General features: G+C 40.7%; 1 protein-coding gene across 3 annotated transcripts in view; it reads left to right on the top strand.

Moving 5' to 3' along the window:
• Positions 1-5,448: 5,448 nt before the first annotated feature.
• The window catches only part of COL28A1 (collagen type XXVIII alpha 1 chain), a 67,047-nt gene continuing 65,634 nt past the window's right edge, over positions 5,449-6,861 (top strand). For 2 of the 3 annotated variants that reach the window (XM_080974589.1, XM_080974588.1), the window contains exon 1: positions 5,449-5,665. The gene's annotated coding sequence lies outside the window, so the exon portion shown is untranslated. The remainder of the gene's footprint in view (positions 5,666-6,861) is intronic. The other variant, XM_080974587.1, reaches the window with a different exon arrangement.

Genomic DNA, 6,861 nt, shown 5'->3' with positions numbered 1-6,861 from the left:
ACAAGGATTGCTCTGTACATCAGGCAGAATTTGTTGAAGCCACAAATCCTATTCCTGATACCTTGCAATAATAAACCCTTTGAATAGGGTTGCCGGATGAAAAAGAGGATAGGTCACCTGCACTTTGAAAGTTGTGTTGAAAACTCAGTTTCAGCAGGCCATGCAAGTTATGTTTACTGAAATTCCCTCTTCTATACAACTATTAAAAATGCACCTGACTGTGCCTCTTTACCAATCTGGTCATCCTAACTTTGAGCAGTTTGCAGACAAAAAAGTAATAGCATGTAGCGGAGCATATGAGAGGAAGATTACAACATTCATTAGTCTTGTAAAGGTTGCAGAAACAGCAGTTTAACAGGACCTGAATTAAATGATGTGCTCTTGAGACCCACAAGGTGGAGCTCAAATCATCTTTCTTTCTTTCTTTCTTTCTTTCTTTCTTTCTTTCTTTCTTTCTTTTTCTTTTTGCAAAACTAAGGTCTGAGAAGAGTGAGCCCCACATTCAGTGCTGTCAAACAGGCAATAGATATTAACCAAAGTACAAAACTTTCGACACACGTCATGTCAGTTTATTTAGTGTGAAATACCAACTGCTTAATGATTAAAGATACAATAAAATACTGAGCCTCAAGTCTGTCTGAAAGCTACATATAGAGTAACTCTGTTGCTTCATCACAGATCTTTGAGGGGCTAGCAGTTGTGTGGGAAATACACTTTGAAAAGAGTTGACTCTGGCAATGGAAACAATCTCAGATGGGGGGCACCAACATGGTGTCCTCCAGATGTTGTTAGATTTCCAACACCCATCTTCCGCAGCCAGCATGGTCAATGGTCATGGATTATAGGAGTTGTCATCCAGCAACATCTGGAGGGCACCCTGTTTGGTACTCCTGGGAACCTTGTTCAGTTTTGTAAACAGGCAACAAATTGGTCCCAGATTGAAACTAAATACCACAGAGGCATCTTGTATCTGTTCAGCTTGTCAAAAGCAAAAACTTTGTTGGACTACAACTGAAGCTTTTTCCTGTTTGCTGAAAAACTGTAGTTTTTATTCATTCATTTCTGAATTGCTTACTAAGGTACATCTCAAATTAATGTTCTCAAAGCAATTCACACCATAATTACATATGTAAAGGTTAAAAAAAGGGTAAGGACCCCTGGTTGGTTAAGTCCAATCAAAGGCGACTATGGGTTGCAGTGCTCATCTTGCTTCAGGCCGACGGAGCCAGCGTTTGTCCACAGACAGCTTTCGGGGTAATGTGGCCAGCAGGACTAAACCACTTCTGGCACATGGAGGACCGCGATGAGTGCCAGAGCACATGAAACACTGTTTACCTTCCCACCAAAACGGTACCTATTTATTCGTATTTGCATATGTAAAACAGTTATATAAATTGGTGTGTGTGTGTGTGTGTGTGTGTAACAATTTATATTTTACAATTTACATTTTATTATGGAAACAGTTGAAAACAATTACATTTTTTAAAAGAATAACTATATAAAATATGAAAACATAAATCTAGAATAGCTGCTTCCCTCTAATTTCAATCCAACAACCACAGAGTACAATGCCATCTATTTTAATCTATTATTTACTCTTTAGATATACAGTTATCTCACAATCAATGTAGTTAATAAGGAGTAGTTAATCCTTGATTTCTGTGTATGTGATACAGGTAGTAGATCCCTAATTTGATCCTAAATTATTTCCGGTTTAGAAAATAACAGGCCAAGATATGTGAATGTTGGTGGATTTGTTTAACCTCTCTTTTTAGGTTTTCAGGAAAAGTGAACTATAAGACGAAAATGTTTTGGAAGGTGTGAGGCAGCATCCAGCCAGTCTCTACATCAACCTTTTCCCAATATTCCCACACATTCAGGGTCTGCCAGGTTTCCAAGAACATATCCATGAAAAGAGGCTAATGGAAGCAACATTTCCCAGACAGCCTGGAGACCAGCCTGAAGTTGTTACATAACAACTACCAAATGAGAAAAGAACTTTCCTCTAGACCAGGGGTGGCTAACCTGTGGTTTTCCAAATGTTATTGCATTCCAGCTCCCAAGAGCCCAAGCAAGGCTGACAAAGATTCAATGGACCTGTCATGTGACTTTCATGAATATTATGAAAGATAGGAATGCTAATAATAAACTGCTAATGATCCAAAGAAAGAACTATATGATAAACTTGACAAGAAATTTATTTCAGTTAATTCTGAAATAATAAACATGGTGACACAATATTTGGTCCAATCATATAGGTCCCCAAAGGTGGCAAACTGGTTCATTTCTGATTAGATTTTCTGTGTAGCTTGAAAGAATTAATACCCTTACAGCAGCATATGCTAGTCTGCTCAAATTACTTGGTTTGGGAAATGCTGGAGCTCATAAGTGCACTTCCTGGACTTTACACTAATGAGTCTTTATTTTCTTTGTAAGGTATTCAGAGGCAACAGCTGCCATGTTGATCTCAAAGAAACAAAGTTGCTGGGATCCATCTGTCTCAGGAGACAACCTTTTGGGGTGAAGTCAAACTGCTGGAAGGTTGCATCACCTGCTGTGGCTTTAGAGAAATGTAGAGACATGTTGATCTCAAAGAAAAGAAGTTACAATTATATTTACATTTACAATAGTGAGTGGAGAATAGTGAGTGGCGTCTTCATCCCCTGCTCCTGAGGAAATAGGTCTGTATAAGTGGACTTTAAAGACTCATCCCCAGAACTACCAACAGCCCAGGAGAACCATCTACTACAAAGGGAGGCCCACTATGTGCATTCCAGTCCACTGAAGCACATGGCTGTGTAACAGAATGCCAGTTTTCTCAAGGGAGGCTAGGATGATGATCAGAATGATAATGATCATTTTATGAATTACTTTCTACAAGTGTAAGAAGACAATTTACAAACACAAATAAAAAATCAAATAAAAAAAGTTTCAAAAACAGTACCAAAAATAATAGAAGATCAGTTTACAACCAAAACAAGATAACATGCAGGCCAGAGTCATTTTCATCCAGTAGGAAACGCCTGTTGAAACAAAAGTGTGTTCAGTTGTTTGGGGAAAGTACAAATAGTGGATGTCTGTCATATCTCAACAGGAATCCTGTTCCACACAACAGGAAAGCTTTGCTCCATGTTGCTGTGGAGTGGACTTCTGATATTTTAGGAATTGGGAGGAGAAACTCTCTTGCAGAATGCAGAGGCCTACTGGACATATCAGAGATAAGGTGTTTTCTCAAGCTGCCCCTGAGCTGTTTATGGTCATAAATGTTAGTACCAAATCCTTGAACTTGACCTTGAACTTGAAGATTGGCCGGCCACCTTGCTCTAAGACTGCTTGCCATCAGTTGGCTCTAAACAGCATAAAGCAACACTCCAAGCTCCGAGTGAACTTGGTATCTGGCTGCTCTCCTGAATCCAGCTTCACAATGAGCTGTCCCTGGTCCTGATCATTTGCTGCTGGGCCTGCACCTTTCCACACACCTAGCCAGAGCATCTCTGTGGGACCCAGCCTGGAATTGGGAGACAGACAAAGACTGCAATCCCAATTATGTCTACTCAAAATTCAGTGGGACTTTCTCCCGAGTAAGTAGGGTTATGACTGCAATCCTGAGCCTAATGAATAGGAAGTTAATCCTATTGGGCACAGAAGCTTCTGACTAAATGGACTCAGGCTGTGCCACCTCTGTAGTACTTATTGTACTTGTCACACAGAGGCATAACAAATCTGATAGAGTGGACTGTAATCCATGAGAACTTCTACCATTATCAATGTGTTAGTCTTTAAGGTGCCAGAAGATTACAGTGGTATCTCAGGTTACAGATGCTTCAGGTTACAGACTCCGCTAGCCCAGAAATAGTACCTCGAGTTAAGAACTTTGCTTCAGGATGAGAACAGAAATCGTGCAGCGGCAGCAGGAGGCCCCATTAGGTAAAGTGGTGCCTCAGGTTAAGAACTTAATTCGTTCTGGAGGTCCGTTCTTAACCTGAAACTGTTCTTAACCTGAGGTACCACTGTATTTGCTTATTTTTTTCTGCAGCAGGCCAACCTTTGGAAAGAAATCTTTAGTAATAATTGGAGTGGTAACAGAATGTATTGATAACTGCAAATGGTTGTTTGGTAGGTGTTGTCCCCTACCCTTTGCAGGACACTGTGCAGCCTGTTTCACGCCTTAGACTGAATGCATGGAGGGCAATTGTAGGCTGCTGCCCCTGCTTACAACCTCCATGTGTGCAGTTGGTTGATAGTGTACAGCTCTATGTGTGTAGAGCTCTTGCCCACTGCTTTGGGACCCTGATTTCTCCTGATTGTGAGTACAGATCTTTACATACATGTAGTCCATAGCAGGGATGGGCAGATCTGGGTCCAGCCGTAGATCCCAGGATGATTTGCAGTAGATGGCCAAGGACTTAGGACACTCCAAAGTAGCAGCTACAAAATGACTCCCTAATTTATACTGTTGAAGTGAAAAATGTTGAAGTAGATATGTTTTTGGAAGCACTGTGAACTCTGTTTCTTTTTGGTATTTGAAATAATTCATGGGAGCAGAATTCTTCAGTTCTAATTGTTGAACCAACTGTTGAAGAATACACCAAACCCAAGGGAAAGCCTAGAGAAAAAGTACCTTCGCAGGTTGTGAAATTCATTGCTGCACAGGTAAGATAATGTGTATCTGAGTAGAGTGGCTGGGAAGTCCACCAAAGCACCTTATGAGCAGTCTGAATCTGCACAAGTGTGCAGGTGGACATGCTCCAATTCTAAGCACAAAAAATAGCTCCGCCTACTTACACCCATCTGCCAGGGGTTCTAGTTTGGCCTATAGGTCAGTTAGCTGATATCACACCCATAGGCAGGTGATGGACAGGGGTGTGGCTTTCAGTTCTGTATTGGCACACACAACCTAGACATCAGGATTTAACACCAGCAGCTGATGAGTGGTGGTTAAATCCTGTTCCGTTTTTGGCAGTGCACGCCAGTTCCCAGCCATTGTGACATCAGGTGATTGACAGGTAGCAGCCCAATCCTGAATATGACCTGGCCCTTGGCACTGAAAAGCTTCCCCGCCTGTGGCATAAAGGTAACTGCTAGCATTCACTGGTGTGTGTGTGTAGTGAGTAAACAGGTGTACCTGTTTCCAGATGTTTTCAAAGCTCATCTATAACCTTCCCCAAATTTTGGCCATTGACTGTAATGCACACATAGTATCATGATTGCTTTCTTATCTCATACAGGAAGCATTATTGAATAATAAGCATGGGTATGCTTTGGAGGCATGGCAGGGACAGCCACAAATGCCAATAGAAGTTGTTTGTAAGAAGTACCGCTTTCATTTACCGAATAGCAAACAGCAACCAACTCTATAGCAAACTCTCTGAATGGCTGTTCCTTTAAAGTTGTTTATGCTCCCACCCAGATTGCTAGACCTGGCTGCATGCCTAACCACTCTGCATTCAACTTGGACTAATAAAACATGAATAAAGGATCATGAAAAATCCAGATGCAGGGTTCCCTGATTTGCATCAGGACTAATTATTTATTTAAGGACAGCTGTGCTTAAAAGTATTTAAAAACAAACCAAAAAACCCAGCGACCCTAGGAATGCATTTTCTAGTTCATATTTGTTTACAGAATATTTATTCCCAAGCTTGCTGATTTGGTGTTCTATAAGGTAAGATACCAATATTTTAGAAGTTGTTTTTCTTAGCAAAAAATTCAAACGGGACTTGAAACAAAATGACATAATAATTATTGTCATATTGCTAAAATGACATTGTATTGTATTTTTTGGGGGGGAGAATGAATTAATTAGATCAAAGTACTGGGTGATGTTAAACAATATTCTGTAAGGAGAGTTTGGAACTGGAAAGTGAAGCATATTGTTTAAATGTTTCATATTAGTGATGTATTGTAAATGCATTTCTCTAAGATATTCTTGTAAGTTGCATCTAAGGCTAGAGGTGCTTTTTTACTAGGATAAACTCAGTGGAATTAACTTCTGCGTTGATATGTATAGGATTGCATTGTAAGGCTGCAGTCTAATGCACAATTACCTGAGATTAAGTTCTACTGAGCTCAGCTGGATTTACTTCTGAGTAGACATACATAGGATTTGGCTGTAAGTCACAGTATAAGTGTGTTCAATCAAGCTGCTCATCTATCTTGCAAATCTAACCAAATATGCATATGCCAAACAACATCCCGTGGACTATGTTAAAATCAATGCCTATGAATTATTATGGACACGCCTGTGTGTTAAAATGAAATTTTGAGGCATGCTCACTTCAGGCACCCAAATGAGCAGCATTGTAATAAAGGGGTGAGGGGGGCTCAAAAGGTTTTCTACACAGAATGGAAAGTTTGAATTTTGCACATATCTCAGAATATAACCTGCGGCATGATCTCATGCATGCCTACTCAGAAGTAGGCCCCATTCACTTCAATGAGACTTGCTTCCAGGGAAGTGTGCGCATAGGATGACAGTGCTAATTCCTGCTATTTAAAGTGATTTCTCTGCATCAATTATTTCCAGTGTTTATATTAGAGTATTAGACCACGGGGCAGCTTGTAGGAGAATGCCAAGTACAGTATACCTGAGAATATTTCCAAAAAGTGAAAAGGTTGATACGGCTTTGGACAACAGGAACATAGGAAGCTGATGTAAACCAAGTCAGACCAATGGCCTATCTAGTTCAGTATTGGTTACTCTGACTGGCAGCCGCTCTCTGGGGCTTCACTCAGGGATATCTCTCAGCCCTACCAGGAGATGCCATGGGATTGAACCTGGGACCTTCTGCATGCAAAGCAGATGCTCTGTCCCTGAGCTATGGCCCTTTCCCCAAGGGAAACGTTTATCGTGCTTTCTGG

The sequence above is a fragment of the Podarcis pityusensis genome (assembly GCF_964106645.2).
Source record: "Podarcis pityusensis genome assembly, chromosome: 12".
Taxonomy (NCBI): domain Eukaryota; kingdom Metazoa; phylum Chordata; class Lepidosauria; order Squamata; family Lacertidae; genus Podarcis; species Podarcis pityusensis.
Note: the sequence above shows the minus strand (reverse complement) of the source record. Positions and strands in the feature narration are given on the sequence as shown.